This window comes from Hyperolius riggenbachi, chromosome 5 (assembly GCF_040937935.1).
Source record: "Hyperolius riggenbachi isolate aHypRig1 chromosome 5, aHypRig1.pri, whole genome shotgun sequence".
NCBI classification, from domain to species: Eukaryota; Metazoa; Chordata; class Amphibia; order Anura; family Hyperoliidae; genus Hyperolius; species Hyperolius riggenbachi.
In genome coordinates, this window is record NC_090650.1 from 299,537,945 (window position 1) to 299,564,981 (window position 27,037).

Consider the following 27,037-nt stretch of genomic DNA (forward strand, 5'->3'; position numbering starts at 1 on the left):
GTTGCTCCATCTTCTTTAGCTAGACCCACAGGTACCACAGTTTGATGTGCCCGTAGTCCTGGCATTGGGACAGTGCATGCCGGGAGATGAAACAAAGTTATGAAAACATGTATGTAGACAAGATGAGAAATATTATATATTATAGCTGATGAGAGAATTGATTCGCTCAAAACATATTGTAGCCTGGATAAGTTACAAGCTTCAAGTGAATAATCATTTACATTGATTGTTAGGCAATTCTCTCAATGATCTGGTAAGGTATCCCCTTGGAGCTAATGTCATCATATACTGGTACCTTTTACTGAACAGTGTTGCAGATATAGGGCTTTACTATTGCTCCCTCTCAGTGTAAGTTTGCCCAAGATCAAACATTTACAAATGTGTGTCAGCAGAATTATCAACTACTGCATTAATCAGGATGGAGGTTTAAAAAAAGTATGGTAAAAAAAACAAAAATCCTCTCTCAGTGACCTTTATTAATATGATTAGGTAGCATTTGCATTGATGAAATAGATTTCTTCTGTGCACCTCTATTCTGATATGGAACACATTTATAACTTTGTTCTGTTCACACTGAGAACTGACCTTCACATTTATTGTTTGTATCTACATGCAGACAAAGCATAAAATCAATTAGAACCACTTTGGTTTTGAACAAAATATTGAGACTGTTAAGGTCCTAAGGCTCTGTCTTCTGCAAACATTTCATGTTGTTTTTTCCATTTGTTATGTTTTCTAATAATTTGCACTTACTGGGAGATTTATTAAATCCATTAAACCATTTTGGTATATGCTAGTAATTTGGTTTTGACAGAGGGCTTGTGTTTTGACATCTTTTCATAGATTTTCTGTACATTATGCTCATCTTTAAACAGACAGTTAGCTTGGAAACACAGAACTAAAGATCCCACCGAAAGTTGCACTCCGCTGTGAATTTAAGAGAACTTAAATTCTTGTAGGATGAGGTCAACCTAAAACAAAGGAAAATGGATTTGAATTATCCAATTAGCCTTTTCACTAAGCAACCCACTTACTGAGAAATATATTCCGTGAACATCTTTCTAGTTGAGTCTATGCCCTTTTTCCTCCATTGTAAGGGAAAGCCTGCACTCTTTACAAACTCAGGGTAAAGCAGGTAATTTGGGCATGAGTGGCCATTGTCACAACTTGGCACCACCATAGATTACAACGTGGCTATGAGGCTTGGCCCCTATTCAATACACTGCTTCTCCTGTTTTCTCCCAGGTGATGTTTTGCAGCTTATCAATAAAATACCTTTTAAGCCAACAGTAAGCAAGAAGACAATATAATTTTGGTAGTACTTTTTTCATTTAATTTTTGGTACTTTTCAGTTGCAAAATGCAAAAAAAAAATATTTTAAATGTATCCTAGGAGAAAATACAGGAGAAAATGTAAATTGGAAAAGGGTCATTGAGAGGCTTTTTTGTGTGCTGGTTCTTGACTTTTTGCTGCCTGAAGAAAACTTGTGAGGAAGTGACCCCCATTTGGAGCACAGCACCCAACAATTTGCACCGCACGACATAGACATGGTGTGATGTCTCTCCCTCCAAAAAAGTTCCCTCAGTATAAGTAGGTAGCCAGGTGTAGGTGACCCCAGTATAGGAAGCCAGATACAGGTGCCCCCAGTATAGGAAACCAGATGTAGGTGTCCCCAGTCTATAAGTAATTAGTTTAGGTATAGGTGCCCCAGTATAGTAAGCCAGATATATGTGCCCTTAGTTTAGGTAGCCAGGTATAAGTGCCCCCAGTATAGGTAACCAGATATATGTGCCCCCAGTGTATAGGTAGCCATGTATAGGTGCCCCCAGCTTAGGAAGACAATTATAGGTGCCCACAGTATAGCTAGTCAGATATTGGTGCCCTCAGGTTTGGTAGCCAGGTATATTTGCCCCCAGTGTATAGGTAGCCAGGTATAGGTGCCCCCAGTATAGGTAGCCAGATATAGGTGCACAGAATGGTAATACATTTTGCTATAATGTAGTCAAACACTCGTAATGGCAGGGGTGAGAGTTTTAAAATGATGGTATGTCATATAGCCAAGCCACTAGGTGAGGTGTTAGGTGAGGGAGAAAGTTTAATGTTAGGCGTTGAGAAGGGGAAGGTTAGTATTAGGTGTGGAGAGTAGAAATCTTTAGGATTAACTAAGTGTGGGTTAGGTGTGGAGAGGGGAAAGTTAGTCTTAAGGTGCCCATACACTCGTCAGATTGGCAGCAGATAGATAAGAAATGCATCTGATGATCTATCTGATGCGTTTTTAGAACATTTTTTACCAGGATAGAATTCCAATAGATTTCAGTTTGAAATCTATTGAAATTCGATCTGATGGCATTTTTTTGCCATCAGATTTCCATTAAGGCCAATGCAAACTGATAAGCAATCTCATCAGATCGACCTAAATTTTCCACCCTGCAAGTTCGATGGAAATCCATCGAAATCGATCGAAATCGGCCGTCGATCGGTCGATTGGCCAACCGATTTGCAATCGATCGATCGATCGATCGGGATCGATCAGTCGGCCAGAAAATCGGCTGAGTGTATGGGCTGCTTTAGGCATCCACGAAGGGAATGGGGGAGAGGGGTGTTATTGTTAGCAGCTAGGCTTCAAGGGCGACAACAATGCTAGGAATGGAGAGTAGCAAGATATTACCAAAGTTATAACTATCAATAATATCTCACACCCAAAACACCTGTGGCAATCCTGAACATAAACACTTCAGAAATCACACCATGTCCAGAGACTAGAATTAGCTCTGAGCTCTTTACTTGGCACTGTCACTCTTTTGACAATTGGGATCCTACAATGTTTTCTTCCCACTTTACGATACATTTATTGACAGACTGTAATTTGCAAGTTGACCCAAGATTACTTAAACATGCATTTTTCTTAGGCCTGGGACCCACTGGCAATGTATTTGCAGCTCTTGCCAATTCTTGGCAATCAGCAAAGTGCTGCAAGAGTGGAACCCTATGGGGTGGTTTCACTCGCAGCATTTTGATCCCAGTGCAATTGCAAATCACTCATTGTAGCATTTTGAGAAATCTCATTAATAGCTACAGAGCCAAAACGTGATCTATCTGGGAATTGTGTTTGAAATCCTAGCATGTTTGTGATTAAGGCATCACAAGCGCATTGCAATCTACCACAAAGTGCTATCAGTGGGCCCCTAGCCTTATGGTTTAGGGGGCAAGCGAAAGTACTTAGTTTCCAGTCCAAACAGAAAAGAAAACAAGATCTCTCCTTTGATAAAAATTATCCTGTTTGTGTGTATCATTGGATATTTCCTTATCAGGTTCTCTTTTTCAGCAGTAGATAAAAAAAAAGTCATATTCTTGTGTGATTATCCAAAGTGTACCATGAGATCACAATATATATAATGTGCGTCTACTATTTCTATGATAAAAACAATCCTTATCAAATTTTCTCTATACAATGTCAAGTATTTTATCTGTATTACACAGACATACCTGTGATTACTCTAGTGTTACCTTATGACTGCACTCAAGCTCTCCTATTTGATAAGCTGCACAGTATAATTATCTTCCGCTTGTGAGATGCAAGTGGTTATTCCAGCTGCCATGTATACATTCCAAACAGGACCAGAATCTACCTGATTGCTCTTCCTTCTGGTAGCAGTGTGTATTTTACATTAAAACAGAAAGAGGTATAAAGAAGTGCAAGATTTTTTTCTGCTCTACAAAGACTTACAAACTAAAGACATGAAAGGAAAGATGAAGGCCCTGCCCTTCACTTGCAATATCTCCAGTAACTGCTCATCTGATCTTGTGACTCTTCAAAGCAGAAGTTCAAAATTTGAGTCCAACAAAGACCTAAATAAGAACATAAAGAGACCAATTTATTAAAGCAAGTAATTGAACATTGCAGATATAATAATTCCATTAAATTAATTAAATATGGAAACCCTACACACGCATGCATGTTTCCCTAAACATTACCTCCTATTACAGGGGCCAGATGGAAGGCTAAAGGCCATGCAGTATGATGGGCAGCAATGTCAGTTTTGATAACACTGTGCATATACATACTCAGAAGTGTAATTTAATCAAATACATTTCTTTTAAATGTTTTTTTTTAAATATGTGTGTGTTTTTTTAAACAGAGTTTGCACTGACCTGGTGCTCTACCTCCTTTAGCAAAACCAGTCCACATGGTCAATGACATTGGGTAAGGGTGTGAGCTGTAAAGGGGTGAAACAAAACATCACAGCTTTAGAATTTTCCCCAATCCAATGGACATGGAGATCATCTCTACCCTTATGCTAGGAAAGGTGAGGGTAGGTAGACCCTGGCATGGTGGGATCTGGGGAGCCTGTTGTCTTTTTTTTAGTTTTAGTTATCTTAGTAGTAATTCTCATTGTTTTGCGATTTAAAGTTAGTAGGCATTTACTAAATGTGATGAAATGTCAGGAAGTATATTTTGCCTCTTGAGGGCAGCTGTGGATTTTTTGTAGATGTTTTGGATGTTTACACCTTTATGAATAAGTAAATCACTTTCAAGTTGTTCCATCTGGAGCATAAGGGGCTTATTATTAGTTATAAAATTTGGATATGTTATCCTTGTTATGTTAAAGTGAACCTTAAGCCAGAAAAAAAAATGAGTTTTACTCAACTGGGGCTTCCCTCAGCCCCCTGCAGCTTGCTCCGATGCACCTGGACCCGCCGGCCGCTACTCCTGGTTTCGCCGTCACCGGCCGTCAGGCTGGGAACGTGAGTGATTCTTTGCGTTCCCAGCTACACTAGCACCCCCCTATACTGCTATTGCGGCAAGGAAGGCCGCAATAGCAGTATAGGGGGTGCTATTGTAGCTGGGAAGTTTGTAACTGGGAGTTTGTTTATTTTATTTTTTATTTTTTGTTGTGATTTGAACACAATTAAGGAATACAATTTGTATAGTGGGGAAAAAAAACTTGTACATTTCCTTCAGCAGAAACTTTTGCTGCTTAGTGCATAAACAAAAACAACTATAAATTACAGTAGTTTTGAAAATACCAGAGAATTCAGAAATAACTTTTAATGAACAAAAACATAAAAGTTTATAAGCCTTTTTCATAAAAAGATCATGATATTTTCCCTTACAAATATAACTTTTCCGATAAATTGGTTACAGAGTTGCAGAGAAGTAAATTTTGACCATACTTTTTTTTTGTTAGTTTGTTTTTTGTTTTTGTTTTGTTTTAAGGCAGTTTGGCCTTTAATACATCAATTCTTATTTTTATTTTTACTTGACTTACATTTTATATCATAGCTGTGACTTATACTATTGACATTAAAGCATTGTCATATGATAGACAAATGAATAAATCTATTTTTCACTCAAGTTTACTTTGTAAAATACATTTGTACAGGCCATAATTCTAACAAAGATAGCATTCAATTTCAAGTAATGCCATCTATACACAAGTAGCCACAATACTGTGCTCTACTAAAGCCGACATTTGTTTCACAGTTTACTGACGGTTTCATCAGAAGCCAACATTACATATAGTCATAAAGATCTCGCTAAATAGATAAGATTCCTATCTAGACTTGAGAAGCTGTGTGCAGATAACCAAATCACTTGGTGAATCTACCAGAATACAAATACAGCTTGACCTGAAGCCCCTAAGTGAGTTCTATTGTGACACATAATGGCTACAGATGGTGGTCCTTACCTGCGTCTTCAACTGGTTTTTGCACTCATCTTTGGGCTTCCAGTTAAGCTGTATTTATATGCTGGTGAATCCATCAAATGATTCAGTTGTTTTTATGCGGCCTTCAATGTCTGGTTTGAAGTATTTCATCTAACATTAGCACTGACCTCTGATGAAGTGGTTGGTGAACTGTGAAAGGGACATCAGACTTCTGTCAATAACCATATTCCAACTAGTTGTATACGAATGCTTTTAATGAAAATGATCTGTCTGTAACATCCATGCAAGAGGTTTTCTTTGTGTGAGTGTGCTCAGGGGAGGACTGGGACCTTTTGGCCTGGGGGGACAACACAAACTAGAGGCCCGTTTCACGAGATCCCCAGCCCAAATCCATGTCTTTCTTGTGTGCAAATCTTCAAATTGTGATGACTAACACACACACACGCACGCACGCACGCACACGCACGCACGCACGCACGCACACACACACACACACACACACGCACACTATGTACCTGGTGCCTAACCCCATTTCTCCGCACAATCTTCCTGTCTGTGTCTGATGCCTAACTTTAAAGGAGTTATCAGGCTTTTTTTTTTTTAGAAAATAAGTGCTACTTACCCAGGGCTTGTCCAGCCCTAAGCTTCCAGCATGTCCCTTGCCGCAGCTCTGCAGTCAGCTGTTCGCTGCCGCTGCCTCCCAGCCCCCGGCGATGACATCAGGCCGACTGCGCCTGTGCGAGCGGCGCTGTCAATCACCGCCACATGGACCAGAGCGTACTGTGCAGACGCAGAACTACTGCGCCTGCGCAGTACACTCCGGTCCACGTGGCGGTGATTGACAGTGCTGCTCGCACAGGCGCAGTACAGGCCGACATCCAGGTCGGACTGGTGCCATCGCCGGGGACTGGGAGGCAGCGGCAGCGAATGGCTGACTGCAGAGCTGCGGCAAGGGACATGCTGGGAGCATGGGGCTGGAGGAAGCCCCGGGTAAGTAGCACTTATTTCATTAAACCTGATAACTCCTTTAAACAACCCTCCCCCCCCCCCCCCCCCCCCCCCACACACACACACACACACACAGTGCCTAACTGCCTGCCTCCCCCCTCCCCTGTCGCCAATCACACCACAAGAAGAAAAAACGTTCTCCCTCAGGCCAGGGTCAGAATGGGGATGATTATCACACAAAAAAAAACTCAGAGGGCACTGGCCTGGGCAGAGAATTGAATTTGACAGCAGTAGCAGGCAGGCAGCAAAGTGTGAGTAACTCAGTGACAAGAAGGGAGAAGAAGTACAGAAACAAAATTTATAAAAACCACCTTCTCCTCTGGCAACCTGGACCCGACCTCCTCTATCCTCCTGTCTCCTCAGTCCTACACCTCCTCCTCCTCCACAGCAGCAAGCAGCTATAGGTGGCATCTCCGACTCCCAGCCCCCAGAGTGTCCGACTCCTCCAGCCAGGACAGCCAGCCACTCGTAGCCGCAGCTCCAGGCCCCCAGCCCCCCCAGCACAGAAAGCTGAAGAGTGAGACAGCTCACTCCGACGACACCTCAGGCACAGCAGCACAGGGGAGGACTGTGTCCGACTCCTCCAGCCAGTCACTCATAGCCACAGCTCCAGGCCCCCAGCCCCCCCAGCACAGAAAGCTGAAGAGTGAGACAGCTCACTCCGATGACACCGCAGGCACAGCAGCACTGGGGAGGACTGTGTCCGACTCCTCCAGCCAGCCACTCGTAGCCACAGCTCCAGGCCCCCAGCCCCCCCAGCACAGAAAGCTGAAGAGTGAGACAGCTCACTCCGATGACACCGCAGGCACAGCAGCACGTTGCGGGCGGCAATGGCTCCAGGCGGGGGGCGGAGTCAAGTGGGGTCAACCCACCGGGCCGGAGAGGACCTAAGCTATTTGTGTCCTTGTGCCGCTCACATCCACCGCAGGCACAGCCACGCACAAGGGCACACCTCGGCCGGCTGCCTCAGCCCCTGCTCTGATTGGATACTTCAACTTGCCGGGAAATATCGCGCGAGGTTGCGATCCCCACTGCGAACCTGTCACCTGTGGTATGTCTGCGGCCGCTGCGTATAGCAGCAGCTGGCCCTAATTACTTAAGATTTGGGCGGCCCGGGGGGCAATTGCCCCCCGTCCCCCTGGGCCAGTCCTCCCCTGAGTGTGCTGCATATGTTGAAGCGTAAGCAAAGGATTAAGAGTCATATTTTTATGTATGCTACTTTATGGCTTTGTCTCATTTTAAAATCCCATTTTATTTTGTCATGTGTATGTTAGTTTAATTGTTCGCATTACAGGGATAAACGTTTTAGTTAACCTTGTATTAATTGTCATTGTTTTGTTATTGAATTTGAAAGTAAGTATTTACTAGATGTGATTAAATGTCATGAAGTTTATTTGGCCTTTTGAGGGCAGCTGTGGCTTTTTTAAGAATAAGTTTGCCATATTAAAATGACTGGCTATGTACTGGTTAAGGACTCTGCCTCTGATGGGAGACCAAGGTTCGAATCTCAACTCTTCCTGTTCGGTAAGCCAGCACCTATTCATTAAGGAGACCTTGGGCAAGACTCCCTAACACTGCTACTGCCTATAGAGTGCGCCCTCGTGGCTGCAGCTCTGGCGCTTTGAGTACGTCAGGAACAAAAGCACAATATAAATGTTCTACAGCTTAAATGAAAACAGTTTTTGCTACACATTTGTGCTTTTGCTGTGGTACAGTAATTTGCAGGGATGCCATAGTTAAGTCTATTATGTCCCTGTCCTGACCTCTCTCAACAGATACCCAATTTTCGGAAAGAGTATCTGGTATGCCTTGGCAGCTAGTTTACCTGAGGTGTGCCATAGGCATCTCCAGACAAGGACCTTTTCCATCTCCACCACCCAAGGTGCATCACCCATATTTACAACCTGGGAAAGAAGCACATATGACCAAGTGAGATCTTTAATATTAAAAGAGACATTGGTGTATATTCAATAACCTATGGTACAATTGCTGTGCGCAGACAGGTATTTATTGGTGTTTACGAAAGTAACATAATGTGCATTGTGCACATAGCACAACTCCTGTCAGGGCCGGTTCTAGCTACAATGGGGCCCCGGGGCAAAACTAATCTGGGGGCCCCCCTGAACTCGGACAAGGTGAGATGTATGCCTATCTCCATTGCCTCCATAGTTCTGCTGGGGGAGGAGGGAGTTTGCATGGGGAGAGAGGGAAGGAGGGCCTCGGCCACATACTGTAATTTAGTGGGGTGAAGAGGACACTTGGGGCACCTATTGACCCTGGGGCAATTTACCCCTTTGCCCCTATGGTAGCACAGGCCCTGACTCCTGTTATGTACACAACGTGCATATTGATTAAGTTCCCTTTTTACTGCTGTTAAAGGGCCTAAGAAAACAACTTAGATACTGAGATAGCAATGCCTGATTCTGAGGTTTGTTCATGTTCAAAATACCTCCAACTGGTCCAGCAATTTGATCATTTAGTCTGCAGAAGAGGGTTCTTTTGAGCCCATTACCCAAAAGACTTTTCCATTATGATTTATTATCGAGTCTGAATATTAAAGAATACTTCTACTTTGATTTGATTCCTTCTCCTCCTTTTCCTGTGTTCTAGGAATGCTTTGGCTTCAGGTGCACACAGTTCTGATCATTGGAGAAGATCCATTTCTGGTCAGACAATTGTCAGCAATTCCTCCTGCAAAGGATGAGCCACCTCCTGTGTCCCTTTTTCAAAGAAAGATATAATTTATGCTGTGATTCCATTTGAGTGAATCTACGTATTTTCTGAACCTAAGCCTAAAGAGGACCTGTAACAACTCATATCAGAGCACAAAAAACACAATTCTGAATAGTATTTTTTTACATTACCATATACATTGGACTGTAAGTAGAGAATTCAGGATTACGGGTCCTCTTATAATCGTGTCAATCAAAACTTTTCCAACTTAAAACATAATGTACTTGATTGCTACAGGTTGCCAGTAAAACAATCCTTTATTTTCTAGCTGACAGTAAAGGATGATGTGTGCTCTCTTTCCCCACAGCGCTGATTGGGCAGTGTTCTTCACCAATTTGCTGCCACCACCAAAAGAGTGGTGCATAGTATGCATAGTACTGCTCACAGCAGAAGCTTTCACTCCTTTTATTTCCTTCATCCAAGACAGTTTACATGTGTTAGCATAGTTCCATGAGTCACAATGCCTCATCTGACCTTCACTCTGCTTGGGTTCCTCAAGTACTCCCCCTTCAGCATTATTATTATTACTACTAGTGACCTTAGCCCATTTAAAAACGGGTCTGTCTCCGTGCTCCTGCCGCACGCATCCAGTTGTCGCGCAACTTCGCCGCCCGTGCGTGCACCCGTAACGCACGCGTGCACCCACCGCACACCCGGCCGCCTGCTCACATGCCTGCCTGGCTCCCTGGCCCCGTCCCCCTGCCTGTGAGAGGCTGGGTCCGTGCTGCGCACATGCGCAGTAGCAAAAAGCACGGACCCAGCTACACAGAGACAACTGTCCCTGCTGTACGCAGGGACAGTTGCCTATTATTATATAGGATTATTATTATGTATTTGTTTATTTATTGTATTTCTAAAGCGCCAACATATTACGCAGCACTGGACATTAGTTAAAGAGTAACTGTTAACTCACCTATCTGCTCTGCGATTGGCCGGGCCGCCTGGTCTCCCCTTCACTGTTGCAGCCACTCTAAGAGTGCAGGTAGAGGGGGCAGAGGCTATCCCCTGTCACTGTACTCAGCCTCCCTCCTCCAGTGGCATGTCCACTCCCTCTCTGCTGCATCTGCTGCCTGCCGCATTCCCCTTCTTTCCCTCGCTGAACATTGGGGAATGATAAAGGCAGCGCACACAGACTCACCTAATAATGGTTCCAGCCGCTGCAGTTCCCTTCTATACTCTCTGCACCACCGCCGGTGGTAGTGCAGAGAATAGATGGGAACAGCAGTGCTTGGATCCATTATTAGGTGAGTCTGTGCCTGCTGCATTTATCCTACCTGCTGTGCTCAGAATTAGTGCGGGGAGGAGGGGGAGACGGGGGGGGGGCGGATTCTTTAACCTGGAGGGCAGAAGATGGCCACTGCCAGGAGAATGAAGAAAATTGTAAAAAAAAAAAAAAAGAAAGAAAACTAAAATGTGGACATTGCAATACATCTGTTATGTAAGTAGAGCAAGTATTTATCTACTTACATATGTATTTTTTATGGGGGGCATATGATGGCTAACAGTTGCTCTTTAAGGCTACAGACAATATTTAGGGGGGGGGGGCATGCAGCAATAAGACAATACAGGGTTACAAGAAAAATCAGATCATGCAGCACAATATGAGTACAAGGTGATGCTTAGTCAGTCACTAGATGGGAGTATGGAGATTAGGCAAGTCGAGTTCACTCAAATGCATAGCATGGGTGCACATTATTATCATTATTGTTGTTGTTGTTATTATTATTAATTATGTTATACATGTACACTTTGCATGCATTTGTGAATTCGTGTTGATTTTTTTTACTATATGGTTCCTTTAAATACACTGAAGGTGCTCAGGAATAGAGATGTGGCGAACGGTTCCCGAACCGTTCGCCGGCGAACATCTCTAAATTCATGGGCCTCTTACTACTTCCGGGTCGCAATGACCCGGAGTAGTACGCCTGCGCTGCCCGGCGGAGCGCGTCCTAGATCGCGCTCCCGTTGCCGGGCACTCTCTGCGCATGTGCGTGACGTCATGAGTGACGTCACGCTCATGCGCAGAGAGCGCCCGGCAACAGGAGCGCGATCTAGGACGCGCTCCGCCGGGCAGCGCAGGCGTACTACTCCGGGTCATTGCGACCCGGAAGTAGTAAGAGGCCCAGAGAGGTTCGCCAGGCGAACTGTTCGGCCCAACTCTACTCAGGAATGAGGCATAGGTCCTATGCAAGTAAGACATTATAGGAGCTTTAATATATGTAGCTGTTAAAATCTTTGATACCTTGAAGGTGGAGTAGTTCCTTAAGCTATTTAAATGTGTGTTGTTTGTAAATTATCCATGATAAATAGCTTAGTCACTTTCTTTCTATATGTAGAAATGAGCAAAGCACAGGTGACAAGCCTATGTTAGAAATATTAAACTAAACCTAAACTAAGAACTTTCCCTATCTCGCTACATTTTACAAATAGGCCTCTTGGTGTTTTGTCCTAATTCTATTCTGAATGTGTCCATATTTTGAAGAAAAATACTTTAATAATAATTGAATATATCAGTAAATATAAAAAAATACATAAATATATGTATTTAAAGCACACACATCTTAATTTGCGCACTCAATCCAAGCAATTTTCCTCTGGGACACCACAAAGTGAGACAAGTCATTCTGTGACAAGAGTCAGATAGAGGACAGTGTCATTTAGGTTACAAATTACATTTGAGCAACATGCATAACTTACAAGGATAGTCTTCTTCTTGAGCTTGAACTTTGCTTGCAGAAGCTTTCTGCATTTTAATCTAATGAGCTGAATGAACATCAGAGAAGCTTATTATGTAAAACACAAAAGTCCTTGTGTTCCATGTTTACCACTCAGCGCACCCAAAATAGTATGCAGTAAAATACTGGGAGTTTTGTCAAATGAAACACAAGAGCATTTTACTGGCCAGACACAGAACATGGAGGATGTGGAGTTTTAGCAAACAACTGCAAGTTAAAAATGAGTAAGTAAACTGTGTTATAACATTCTTTCAAACATATTCTACGACATATTTTTTGCATATGTTTTTGTTACATTCTGAAACTTTAAAAAGATGTATTGATAAAGTATACGTTTCTGTTAAATGCTTGGAGTAATCATAATCTTGAATCTTCACATAACATATCAAGCTGTTACATCAATTTTATGCTTATTTGTAAATGCATTCACTCTTCACATTTACTTAAACTGAAACATCTTGAAGGGGGAAATTAGCTTTTAATAGAGGATAAATTAATTTATTAAATGAAGTTCATGAATATAAAATACCACACACAGTCTGTTCACTTCTGGAATAAAACTCCGAACATTTTCGTTATTCCAGATTACGTTAGTAAGAAAGTTTGGTCGACCATCAGTTATTCATCAGAAACAGCTAATTAGTGCACTGTGTTATCTTAATATATTGATCTTGGAATACATTGGCAGTCAGAACTGAAAAAAAATTGCTGCAAAATAAAAAAAATACCAAAAGACATGAAATACAGTATTAGAAATGGTATTTAAGTCATCAAGTTAAATGCGTTTGTGTTTTATTTCCAACTGAGGATTAATAACAAGTTTGAAGTAAATACGTTTGGTTTACAAAGACAGGTGGTCAAACGCAGGGAAAAATCTTGTGTACTGTGTTAGCGGAAATAAATATGTGGGTAGAGTTAAAAATAAAAATACATAGAAAAATAGTCGTTTTCAGTGGTTAGCTACATACATTTCTTAGAGCAAGCTTTCAGAGGTCTACTGAGGTTTAATTGTTTATTTATCTAACTGGTTAACAATTGTAAGTGGTTATTTTTATACTTTTGTTCCCCAACAATTTATTACACAGGACAGGTTTAAACAGCACTACTGCAAAAGCGTAACAGTTACATGAGGGGTATCATGTTAAAATCTTTACTCCATTAAACAGATGATTCTTCATTGGTTGCTCTGATCATCTGTTCCATCTCTATTTGGGAATAAGCAGAAAAGCATAGGAATTGTTGTACGAAATGATAGGTGTACAGTACACTAAACCAGAACATTTTGTGAATTACTTTAATCTCCTCTTGGCTTTCGCTTTCATAATATTTAATTACATTGTTATTTCATAGTCGAGTTTTTTGTATTCTGCATAATATCCATGTGTACTTGAAAAACACATCATAAAAACAACTTTATATAAGCTGAAAAAATGATATAAATATTTGTTTTATTCCTTTGTTATACTTGAAGGAAAGCAAACAAAAAAGAAAAATGAAAAAAATAATATTTTTCAAAATATGCCCGAGACTAAAAAACACTATGTTCAAAATAGCCAAATATTAATTCAGCAATCTACTACTTGAAGAGCGTGGTAAAGCAGGGCCTAATTTCACTTCAGTTAATAGAATTTTGTCTTACATATATATTTTTTTCAAAGTAACTTGAAGCTTATTGAACACGCCTTGGTGGCCTTTCTGTACTATACTCTCAAGATTTGAAAGGGTTGGATTTAAAAATCCATTACAAAAAAATAGTTTTGGTATGGCTTGCTCTTCATTCTGACTTACTTTTAAGCTGCTGTATTTTGTAATAAAAGTGCTTATGGCCACATGCAGAGCATTTACATTTTTTTACAACTTAAGTTTCAGAAACAGATCTAAACTGAGTAAACAATGAGATTTAATATAGCTACAGTAAGTGGGAAAGAGCTACAATGTGGATACAATCTTGATAACATTATTAATATTTTATAAAGTCTTAAAATACAATGCACAAGTCTGGGATGTCAACTCACAATGACTACGGGGGAACTTGTTCCAGGCAATGACTGTTTGCTAGCAAACACCAAGCATCCTTGTTTTACAACCATGTACTGTATTATCATACCTCACCTAAGTACCATCAGGGTCTTAGGCTTTCATAGGTGCCTACATCTGTGCCCTACTGGTCGCAATTTTATACCTGTAACTTGGGGTATGTGCACAAATCTTAGCAGGTGCATCTGGGTGTGCACATATATGTGTGTTGGCAGATGAATGCAGATCTGCTCATGTGTAAAATTTGTTCCTATGCATTAGGATGTGTTTAAGTACAAGGTCAAGAATATTAAAATTCACTAAAGTTGATCTCAGTTCTGGTGTCAGGGCCGGGTCTAGGTACAATGGGGCCCCTGGGCAAAATTAACCTAGGGGGCCCCCTGACAGTACCCCCACCCCAAAGCGGCATTAGGGTATTACCAAATTTGCCTGACACACAACCAGGGTCCCTCCTACAAGTCTTCCCTCAAATTTATTTTGGTTTGAGTCACCTCACCTGATCTCACTTGCCCATGTTATAACGTTGGCATGCGTTGGGTCATGGAGGAGAGGCACCTCTGCAAGGATGAAAACAGGAGTGCACAGACATATGGAGGAGCATGCACCATTTGAAATAGGTGAGTCCCTAAACTGCAGGGGCCCTGGGGACAAAAATTAAGTTGAGGCAGGAATGCTAGGGCACCCTGAAATAATTGCACATGGTGCCACTTTGGTAGTGTCGGCCCTACTAGTTATGAGTCTTCAAGGGGTAACAACTGATGCCAGAAACAGATCTAGGAGAATGATGATAGCTATAGCAGCATAAAAGGTTGCAGTGGGGCCCTGGAACAGGTACCTAAACTGTCACCCAGAACAATCACAAATTGCATTTTTGCTAGAAAATAATCTAGCATGAGCACATCGTTGTACATACAAGTCTGTGTCTCCTTTATTTACTGTATGATCTTCTTTCTTGGCTGGTGGGTTTTCTATGCTAAAGAGATTTTAATTGAGTTTGTATTTCTCCCTCTGCATTGACACACAGAGGTCACAGTGTGGTTTGGAATCCTATCACCCCAAGGTGCAAGCAATAATGGGGGTCACGTTTAAGCTACAAAATAAGTAAGGTCAGTTCTCCATTCAGAGACCGGAGAAGCACTGGCAGGGAATTACCTTTCATCCATCTGTCAGCATAGCGTTGCTGGCAAAAGAGCGCCCCTTCACTCGTCTTACGCAGCACAAATGTAACACTATCCATGTCTGCATGTCAGGAGGTCACGGCAGGGGGAGCCATTGAAACGATAGGACGCCTGATGAAAAGATGATTTAAAATGCCATTTGCACTGGCTAGAGAGGTAATTTATGTGACCCTGACGCTCCGGAGCATCAGGGTCACATAAATTACCTCTCCAACCAGCTGCTCTCCTCCTGTTCTCATGGCTTTCCCCTGCAGTGACTCCGTGACACACAGGCATGGATAGGGCTGTGCATACTCTTTTTAACCCCAGCAGTCCCAGCGGCAGGTCTTAAAGCTCAGCCATCCACCCAAGGATCAGTGTAGGCAGAGAGGGGCACATCTTGGGGGCCCCTAAGGCTCTGGGGTGCTGAGGCAATTGCCTTATTTGCCCCTATTATAGCGCTGGCCCTGTCTGGTGTATAGATTCTGTACATCATGCAGTACAGTATTTGATCTTGCCTTCCTATCTTCAGTCCTCTGCTTTGGTTGATGATCCAGCTTATCAGACAACCCTTGTTTATCAGCTACTTTTGACAACCCAACCTGCCTGACTATTTTTAATCCCTTGCCTGTTACTCAGTTCATCCATTATTTATTGCCATGTAAATTTTCCACCAGCCTTTATCTCAAATTGTATTTATGACTAGGCCTTTTTTTTCCAGACTGATATCATTATGCCTGACTTGTCTTTACTATCAAGACTGTCCGTTGCTAGCCACTATCACAGCCTGAGCTATAACTGCACTGTCTGGTGTTCCTTGGAACTCCAGCTGTGACAAAACTACAAATCCCATCATGCCTCTGCCTCCCCGAGTCATGCTTAGAGCTGTCAGAGTATTGCAATGCATCATGAGACTTGTAGTTCCACCACAGCTGGAGTGCCAATGTTAGCCATCACTGCACTAGATCAATCATCCGGGGGACAAGGCCCAGGCCTGTGGCCCGAGAGTCTTTGGCAATGACCAATTCTTTGAACATTATCCTTGTTAGTCCATGATCACATGCTGGATGCCCTAATGAAGCCCGAAGAACTCCATAGACTCTGTACCCTGCATAAACCTGCACAACTTACTGAAACCATCACAACATATATTTTGTAAAGGAGAAATGTTAATAGAATTTATTCTGCACCTCTAATAAGTATTATTATAATCTCTAAACAAGTTATATAACTTATTTTTTATTCTTATCTTCAGAAAAAAAATGTGGCCCTCTCAGTAATTAAAGCCAACCCCTTGTCCTGCTAGCACAAGCCTGTATGAATATAGAGGCTTGTGGTAGCAGGAAAATTGGCTATAAAACATGTGGGCCTTTCCAAACAACCTACCTAACTGTCAAAATTGGAATGGTACCTGTGAGGAGGATGATAAAACCTCCAACCTAGCGAAGTACAGTGAGGTAATGTTAAGCGGCAAGGGGCAATTTTTGCATCTGTGTTATCTAAAAAGGATGTGGAGTTTAATACACTAATGGGGATTATGTTGCAATTTAGCCATGCTCCGACAGGGCCAGGCCAAGGCAGAGGCGAGACAGGCTCCAGCCTTAGGGCACAATATAAGAGGGGGCATACAACTCACACAGCTATCATTTCTCTATTGTATTTAAAAAAGAATGAAATAAGAATAGAGGATACATGACAGTGACTGCAAGCCAGATAACTAGAGACTAAGGTGTTGGGGGTTTGGGGGCCCTATGGCACCTCTTAGTCTAATAGCAATCGGCTGGGGTGGGGGTGATGGAGGGGAGCACTTTGGTGTCTCAGTCTTGGGTGCTGGAGGACCTTGTCCTGGCTCTGCCCTCCAAAAAATATTGCATTCATACAAATAAATGAACAACACCCCCCCCCCCCCAAAAAAAAAAAAAAAAAAAAAAAACACTGAGTAAAGGAAAAAAATCACAAAACTGTTTGTGATTACTTTTTTTTCAAACATTTTATTCATTTGTATCAATCTTGATGGATCAAAGAGCATCCACCATCTACCCTTCTCACATTCCTTCTGCCAAAAGGTCCTGCTCAGTAGATTGATGGTATTTCTTGATAGCATGTTTAAACTTTCCATTTCCAGGGTCCCTACTTTTTTTGCCACCGAAGAATGTGGAGAGCTTCCAGAGAAAAAAAAATTATGAGTGCTCTTCATCTCATGGACCATACAGATTGGTAGGGTTTAAAATAGCAGAGCCCAACTCTATCCAGCTCAGCCATTGTTGCAATACCAGCTGCCATACCATGTTAGTAACCAGGTATATTGCATAGGATGCAGATAGTGGGACATTTTTTTAAAGCATCCATTAAAGGATAAGTGCACTTTCAACTAGAGATGGCCCGAACGGTTCGCCAGAGAACTTGTTCGCGTGAACTTAGCTGGTTCGAGTTCGCGGTGAACCGTGATCGCTTAGCGAGTTTGACCTGCCCCCTATACTACATAATTGGGATAAACTTTGACCCTCTACATCACAGTCAGCAGACAGATGGCAGCCCCTCCCCCCCCCTTATAAAAGGCAGCAGCGTCGGCCATGTTCTCTTTCTGTGTGCTGCTGTATTAATGAGAGAAAGGAGAGACATTGGAGAGATAGGGAAAGCGATGATTAGGAGGTCTGCTAGCTTGCTCCTTGCTGATATTTGTTGATGAAAAGCACCTCAAAACAGCTCTTTTGAGAGCTAATGTTCTTCTGATGTGTTTTTTGTGTGTGTGTGTGTGTGTGTGCCACTGACACTGCATATACAGCCCTGTCTGTCGCAGCTGGCCCTTGCTAATTGCTGTACTTTGCCAGGACCAGCACATTCAATGCATACCTTTCACTGCCTCTGTGTTACTGCACTTTGTATTATAGCAGCAGTCACTGCATATTTTTTCCCTTCACCTGTGTGACTGCAGAACTGTATTATAGCAGCAGTCACTGCATACCTTTTCCCTGCACCTGTGTGACTGAACAATTGTATTATAGTAGTAGTCACTGCATACCTTTTCCCTGCACCTATGTGACTGCACAATTGTATTATAGCAGCAGTCAGTGCATACCTTTTCACTGCACCTGTGTGACTGCACAATTGTATTATAGTGGCAGTCAGTGCATACATTTTCACTGCACCTGTGTAACTGCACATTGTATTATACCACTAGCAGTCAGGTCAAAAAAGTGTTCAGTACCTCACCTTTATCAAAATGAATAAGGGCATGGATCCCGGAGGGCTACTGCCTGCCCGAAGACTAAGTCGGTCCCCACACAGCATCTCTGCCTGCAGGCCGCTTGACTGCCTTCTCCGCCACCACCAACAGGGTCCAGGACTACAGGTGGATTCCTGAATTTTTATGGCCGCTGCTGCTAGCAGCGGCTGCTACCAAGCATAATAATAATTTTTCTGGTGCGTGTACATGCCTAATTTTTCTGGCTGCACTGCGGCTGCAACAACAAAACAAAAGGAATGTACATGTGTCAATTTCCCTTTGTGATAGTTACCTTGCTGCGGTGAAGGGGCTTGCGTATCGCAATGAAGCAATGACCTATACGAGTGTATTGGGTGGGAACACCCAAGATAATAAGGTCGTTGCTTCATTGTAGACAGACCAAATTTGATGAGCAGGACAGTCACTGTTGTTCTGTCATTGAGCTACCTCAGCTCAACCATATGGGCTTGAAAACTGCCATCGCCTGCACTCTCGCCATGGTGCGCACCAGTCCAGCATGGCCATCACTACACAAACAGTCGTTTGCAGTGCGTTACACAATGAGTTTGGTCTGTCATTGTACACTACTTACACTAACTGCTGATCCATGTATACATACGCAAGATGTTTTCAAGCACTTTAGGCCTCCAATTTAGCAATGCAATGTGATTTCTGCATTTTAGGGATTGTAACCCTGCTGTGTGTCAAATCCATAATTTTCCCCGGGACTTTTGGCATGTATCCCACTCCGCCATGCCCCCCTACAGGTGTTAGACCCCTTGAAACATCTTTTCCATCATTTTGTGGCCAGAAACAGTGTTTGTAGTTTTTCAAGTTCGCCTGCCCATTGAAGTCTATTGCGGTTCGAAAAGTTTGAGGTTCGCAAACTTTTTTGGAAGTTCGAGTTCGAGGTTCGCGAACCAAAAATCGGAGGTTCGAGCCATCTCTACTTTCAACATAGAAATATAAGGTCTGTCCAAAATTATCTCCTCATCATCAGTAATGTATGGTAGTTACAATGCATTACTGATTTTGCCACCCTGAAGCAATATGAAAATCTCCTAACTATCGTTTGCTACTTTTCACAACAGTTTGTATATTTTGTACATGTTGTACTGCTATCTCTATGCTATGCCATTTTCACTATGCCTCTCCCAGTTGCCAGAAAACTTCTTACTGCTCCCTATTTCGCTTTCCTTGTGAAAGCTTTTGTCACATATCTGTGATTTCTAGTTAGGTCTAGTTAGGTGCAATCAATGATCTCTGCATATCACTTCCTGTTACTAGATGTGCCCATAAGGCAGAAAGGCAATCACAGAAAAAATATACACAGCAATGATCAGACATAGCTAAGGGTGAATACAAAAAAAAAATCACACATGGATTCAGAGACTGTATTCCTGGTGTATAATGTAAGCAATATGCAGGATGTGGAGAACTATTTAAAATCATAGGTGACTAGTGATGATCAATGAGGTGCAAATAATTCCGAGATTGGCCAGGATGCAAACAAATGGGGCTTGAAAGTGGAACAAGCAATTTAAACTTTGGTGGGACTTGATTGGTCCATTTTCAAGCTGCATAAATATACATTCAACATTTAAATAATCCTGCAGGCACTTGGGAATGTTTTGCATCTCATTAATCATCCCTATAGATGACCAAAATACCTTTTATTTCTCTTCAATGGATAAAAATCAGTTATTCGCTGTACTTTGAATTTTGAAAAGGGAGTAACTTGGAGCCCATTTAACCTCTAGGCGACTGTGTCACGCTGATGGGTGTGACCGCAGCGCCAGCCCCCGGACTGCACGCTGATCGGCATTTGGCGGCATGTTTTGCAGTAGATTGCACGTGCTGATGTTCGCACATCTCCACTTAAATGATGGAACACTGCTCCGCCATCAGTCTCCCAGCGGCAATCGCCAATAGGAGACTGTTAGACGGCGAAACCACCATCGATTTACTAAGTACACCCCTAGGAGACAGGAGAGCGATCGGCTCTCATAGGCTGAAGCCAATGACAGCCGATCGCCGTCATTAGCTGGCTGGGGGAGGGAGGGTGTTTAACCTCCCTGGCAGTCAAGTCAATCTGCCAGGGAGGCAGCGCAGCACTATTTACATTTTTTTTTAAATCATGTAGCTAGCCTAGCGCTAGCTTCATGATAGCCGCTGAGCAGCCGCATCCTCCCACCCCCTCCTATCACCTCCGGTGATCAGGCCCATCAGGAAATCCCGTTCTGAATGGAATTTCCTTTAGGGCTTCACCGTCACCATGGCAAGGGGCGCGATGATGTCACTGACATCATCGATGTTGTGATGTCAGAGGAAGTCCCGATCCACCCCTCAGCACTGCCTGGCACTGATTGGCCAGGCAGCGCACGGGGTCTCGGGCACCCTCGAACGCGGCAGGTAGTGGCGAATTGGTGCGGCATGGCGGCGATCGTAAGTAACACACAGCTAGCAAAGTGCTAGCTGCGTGTATAAAAAAAATGCAAATCGGCCCAGCGGGGCCTGAGAAATCTTCCGCAGCGGCTTACCCCATGTCCAGCATAAGGAGGTTAAAAAAATGTAAATAAATAAGGAAATTTATTTAAAAAAATTACACATAAATATTTATAAAAAAAATATATAAATATCCTGAGAGAGATCATTGCCCACCAACAGAAATCTGTGTTGGTGGGCAGAAAAGGAAGGGGGGAGGGGGGGAATCACTGGTGTGCTGAGTTGTACATCCCTGCAGCGAGGCCTTAAAGCTGCAGTGGCCTATTTTGTTAGCAATGGCCTGGCCTTTAGGGGTGTTTAAGCTCATGGTCCTTAAGTGGTTAATACATTTAAGTTATTACCGGTAATGTGTTTACTATATAATTTAAGGTGTGCTTTAAAAAAAGCAATCCCTGAAAAATAACAGAACTTTTAAAACAAATTTAATAGCAGTGGCATGTAGATACATTACGTGATTTTTAAAACAAGCTTCTGCTTTTGAAAGTTTCAGAAACATATGGACTAAAGATTTGCCAATAGCAAAAATTATAAATATACTTTACTGGCAATATGCAAAATCTTCTCCCACGATCTGATCCTACAGATGATAATCAGCTGATCCATACTAGTGCTAGAATTTTCTTTTGCCTTTCATTTTTTTAAATGTGGTATCCACTTGATAAAGGTAATGTGGAGGAGGTGTGTAAATCCACAAAAATATAATCTAAAAATAAATAGATTATAAACACTGTGATGTAAGTGTATATGAGTGAAGATAATAATTGTAGGTGTGTGTATGATATTTGCTATTATTATATTTGTATATGGGCAATATAGAGGACATCTTTGGTACACCCTATCTGTGAGGTGCATTATTGTGTTCAGGATTTCAAAGGTGTCAATTTCGAACATTACTGATATCAACAGGAGAAAAAAAATGTGCTGCCTGTTTTTGTTTTTGCTTTAATATTCTCTGTCATGATAAGCGGTGTATCCAGATTTTGTACTGTTATGGCAGTGAGCCAGGGCTGTGGTCACAATATCAGAAGAGAGGCTTGAAGGGATCTGCCAACAATTCATTCCAGTGTTAATTTATTCCAGTGTTTAACATGTCTATAAATAACTCTCAAATATTCTTTCCCCCTTTTTTCCACACAACATCAACTATCATATGAGAGGAATTAATGCATGTTTATCTATTTAAGACTCAAGCCCTTTTAATGTCCATCATAACATTACTACTACTCTTTCATCCTGTTTTAAGCTATATTTTGAAGAAAGATTTATCTATCTATCATTATTATTTTTTTGTGGGTAAGGGGCAGAAAAAGATTGGGAGACATTCTACCTGGAATTGGCTAGGGAGAAATGTTTGACCAGAACTATTTATTTAGAAATCAGATTTATTACAGATTTGCTGAAGTGGGAAGGATGCATGCAGAGGGAACAGCAACAGCAACAACAGCACCGACAACTTCAACTAACTGTGTTTCATCCTCTATAATAAAACCCAAGTGTCCCTGCGTACTACTGTCTCTATGTTCTTGGGTCCATGCTTTTTGCTACTGTGCATGGACAGCTGTTGGAAAAGGAGGACGGGGTCAGTGAGCCGGGCGGGCGTGTGCATGGGTGGACGGGTGAGCGCGCGCATGAGCAGCGGGTGAGTGCGTGTGCGGTGGGTGCAGCAACAAGTGCGCGCGCATGTGCACTGTTAAACAACAGACCTAGAGTCCGTTTTTAAATGGGCTTGGGTCTACTAGTCAAAAAGAAAGAGATCTGCATGTCACAGGACTTATAGGTGGTGAACTGATAACCACTCTTTACAGCAATATACTGAAAACAAAACATCAACTGATACACAATAATGTTTAAAATGGGTTCACTATACAAAAGTGATAAACTACAATTGTTTGGTAACAAAAAAAAAAAAATGGTTACCCAGCAAAAGTACAACTCACTATCAAGCACAAACAATTCAAAGCACATACTCCACTGCAAAAGCAAAGACATGGGAGCTCCAGTACCCAGATTGTTCTAATCCATAATGGGAGTTCCACTATTATCTATCTGTGTCCTCTGGACCATTATGGTGCCCATCCACCAAAGCTGCTAATTTATAGTGATGAGCATGAATTGTCGCATAGTTGTAATATCACATCGTAATTCACAATAACTAAGAAAAATTATAATGCAAAACTTTTGTAAAAATTGTAATTCATTTCATATGTAAACATAATTAGGAACCCTAATTTGGCAATTTAAAGTAAATGTTTGTCATTTTGTGCTGATTTTAGTGGTTAGTAGCAATGCCCCCATACATACTATTGCCACCAAAATTGCTTTGTATGTTAAGGGAAATTGTGGTAATAAGACTTTTTTTTTTCAAAAACACCTTGTAGTTTTTGAGATAATTGATTTTGAAAAAGCAAAGGAAAAATGGTTCTTAAACTGTAATTTTTCTGATTCTAAAAACCATTTTTTCTTTGCATTTTTAAAATCGATTTTCTCAAAAACTACAAGTTCTGTTTTATTTTTTTTATTTATTCTCACTATTTCCAATAAAATATGTTGTTTTGGTGACAATAGCATGTGTGAGAGCTTTTCTATTAACTGCTAAAGTTGGCACAAAATTACGCAACATTTTGCATAATTATGCAAAATTATGAATTCATAACCAATTGAATGTCCAAATTATAATTATGTAAGGCCATAATTGCAAAAAAAATATGCAAAATTTGTGTAAACATAATGAACAGATTATTTATTACTATTTAGAGCTTCCAACCACCGGAATATATTTCTGCAACTATGTGTAGATGACTGAGTATGAGGGGTAGTCTCTTGACCCAAATGCCATTTGCATGCAAATATTTTATTAGACTACTTAAGTCTACTATCAGCCCCAATGAAATCCCTTTCAATATTTAGGAACCTGAGTGGGAAAGGTGAGTGTCATCAATACAGGCTTAATACAATTATCCATGGTCATCCAGTGAAGTCGGACTGAGGCAACAGGAAAAACAGATGTGGTCAGATGAAGCTTAAAAAGACCAACATTTTCTGCTGATCCTGAGCAGAAGAAATAGGTGTCATCTGGTGAAGCTGGGCAGGAACAGCAAAATACATTAGGTGTAGATAGGCAGGATATTCTGAAGTTATCAGGTGGGATTGGACACAATTTGGTGAGGCTGAGCAAGAACAGCTGAAGCCTAGTGAGGCTGAGCAAAAAAAAAAACTTTAGTCTGTTAAGGATGGACAGGAACAGCTTACATCATCGGGTTTGCATGAGTACCGTGAATGAACACCAGTGGCTGAAGTCACCTGGTTGGGGCTGGGCAGGAACAGCTGAAGTTTGGTAAGACTGCACAAGAACAGTTGGGGACAGTTAAGATTGGAAAGGGATAGCTAAAACTTGTTAATTCTGGGAAAGAAAACCCAAAGTCTGTTGAGGCTGTGTGAGAAAATTAAAGTCTAATGAGGTCAGGCAGGAAAATTAGAACTCTGATGAGGTTGGGCAGGGACAACTGAAGTAGGCTAGGCAGAACGGACTAGCAAGGCTGGTATGGAGCATCTAAAGTCTGTTGAATCAAGGCAGGGATATCAAAAGTCTGGCAATGTTGATAATGGTGAGGATGGCCAGCACTATGGAACATTGCTGAGTCTATCTGGACACCTGGCTTGATGGCTTGAGCAAATCTTAGTCTAGAAGCACAGCAGGATGAAGGAAAGCTGAGTCTGGAAGAAAAAGCTGGCTGGAGCATATTTGAATCTGGCTGAGTTGGAGACTGCAAATGAGTGGAGTCTGGTTGAATTGTTGCCTGGAATATAATTGGGCCTTACTCAGCATCAGACTGAAACTCTATAGCAGCTAGAGATGCTGGGAGTGGGTTGGCATATAAATTTGGTGTATTCACAGTGACTGCTGTAGATCTTATGCCGGGCATACATGGCTCGAGAATGCACCGGTATCGAGCCAGCGGCTCAATGCCAGTGCGCCACCACTCGTCCGCGTGTGCGCGTGGATCGATTCCCGCTCAGCCCCGCGGGCACTGCTAATCAGCGTTTAGTTTGCTCCCATTGTTCTCCCCGCCGGTATCGAGCGCGGAATCGATCCGGCAGGGTATCAGACAGGTCGGAAATTATCAATCGAGCCATCAGTGGCTCGATTGATAATTTCAAACGAACCGTGTATGCCCAGCATTAGAGGCACAAGCTGAGTAGGCTGCAAATGTTGGATGTAAAGAGTTTCAGTTTAGATTTTGATTTATGAGTGGTTTTGGAAGGTGTAGTAAATATTTTTATCTGGGAATTCTGAGTTGCCAGGCTTCTATTATAATGTGAAAACATGTTGTATCACTGAATGCTCTAAGCTCTGCACAGAAGACAATAGATTGGAAACAAAGGGAAACTTTGTTCACATATGCAAACTCCCTGGTGGTTAAGCAGAGACAAAACTGAATGTATGCATTCCGGTACCGACTATCTTCCTTGTAAAAACACTACTCAAAATACCCTTGATTCTAGTCTAGTAAATACATGAAAAACTTGATTTGTTTTGTCACTATAAAAACGACTTACAGGAAAACCCAAAAATGATAAGTCATTATACATTTTAGAAAGTGACTAAATATTTTCACATAGCTATTTGCTGCATAGTTGCAGCAAACATTCTCTAAAGTAATCAGAAAGAAAAAAAACATACGCTGAGGATTTGTGTGGATCCATATCTGAGATCAGCAACAATGGCAGGTACTCAATTTCTGGTACATCTACAGTGATCTGTTCTATTCTGTTGCAGGCAGCGGATTTGCTTGCAAATTTTCACAAAAGTAATTTTTGCATCAAAAATGCTATTTTTGATTTCAAGAATTTTCATGAAAAATAGACTTGCATTTTCGTGTATTACTGCAATTTTCGTATTTTACCTAAAAAAAATCTGGAAAAATGCAACAATGCAGAAAACCAACATTTTTACCGCAACCATTTTTACCACAAAAAAAACTATATTTTTACTGCAACAATTTGTGGAAAACAAAAAAAAACAAATTATCTATTAAATTTTGCTTTGAAAAAACGAATGTTACATTATTTTTGCAAAAATGAATGCCAAAAGAATATTAGCATTTTCACTCATCGCTGGCAGGAAGTATGTTGTGTGGATAAAAACACTTTGCAGCAATATATTCAATATAAGACACCAACAGTAACAAATATTGACCGGACATCAGGGAAACTACAGGAATTACAAAAAAAATACATACTTAGTACCTATATTGAGACACTAGAGAGGCATACAGAATATGACCAGAGTAGAACACGTGACCATCATTTCACTCCAGCAGGATGTAGTACTAATAATCTGAATGTGATGTGGCAGCAGCTTACTAATTACAGGCTGGAGGGGAGCGCAGATCGGGGGACCCAGGCGAGGGAGGGGGGGGTCCGACCCCCCTCCCCACCGCTAGGCACAATACCCCCGACCTGCCCGCTACCCCTCCGGCTCGGCGGCCGGCCCCCCCGGGCGGGTGCCGCCCTTTGAAGTTTGCCGCCTGAGGCAAATGTTTCACCCCGCCTCATGAGCGGGCCGGCCCTGGTTATGCCTTGTTTAGGCATATGTGTTGCTTTCAAACTATGAGTTTACATTTTGGAAAAGTTAAAAAGGCCAATTTCAAATTATTTTTTCTCCTGAGCTTTTTCCTAGGTGAGATGTTCATACCTTGTCAATAACATGTATTTTAAACCCCCAGCAAGCAAGAAAATACTGAAAAAAGACTCAAAACAATTTTAATAGTACTTTTTCCACCTGCTTTTTTCAGTTGCTAAGTGTTAAAAAGTTATTTTAACCACTTCGCATCCAGACCTTGTTTTCCCCTTATTGACCAGAGCAGTTTTGACACATTAGCGGTGTCCCTTTTTAATCAGCAATAACTTCATCTGTACTTGTGCCACTTAAATTATCTATATATCGTTTTTTTCAGGATAAACTAG

At 41.8% G+C, this 27,037-nt stretch overlaps 1 protein-coding gene across 1 annotated transcript in view; it reads left to right on the plus strand.

The window, feature by feature from the left end:
* The first annotated feature begins 12,292 nt into the window (after window positions 1-12,292).
* Window positions 12,293-27,037, plus strand: part of LOC137518794 (cadherin-19-like) — a 154,542-nt gene continuing 139,797 nt past the window's right edge. The window contains exon 1 of the mRNA XM_068237111.1: window positions 12,293-12,369. The gene's annotated coding sequence lies outside the window, so the exon portion shown is untranslated. The remainder of the gene's footprint in view (window positions 12,370-27,037) is intronic.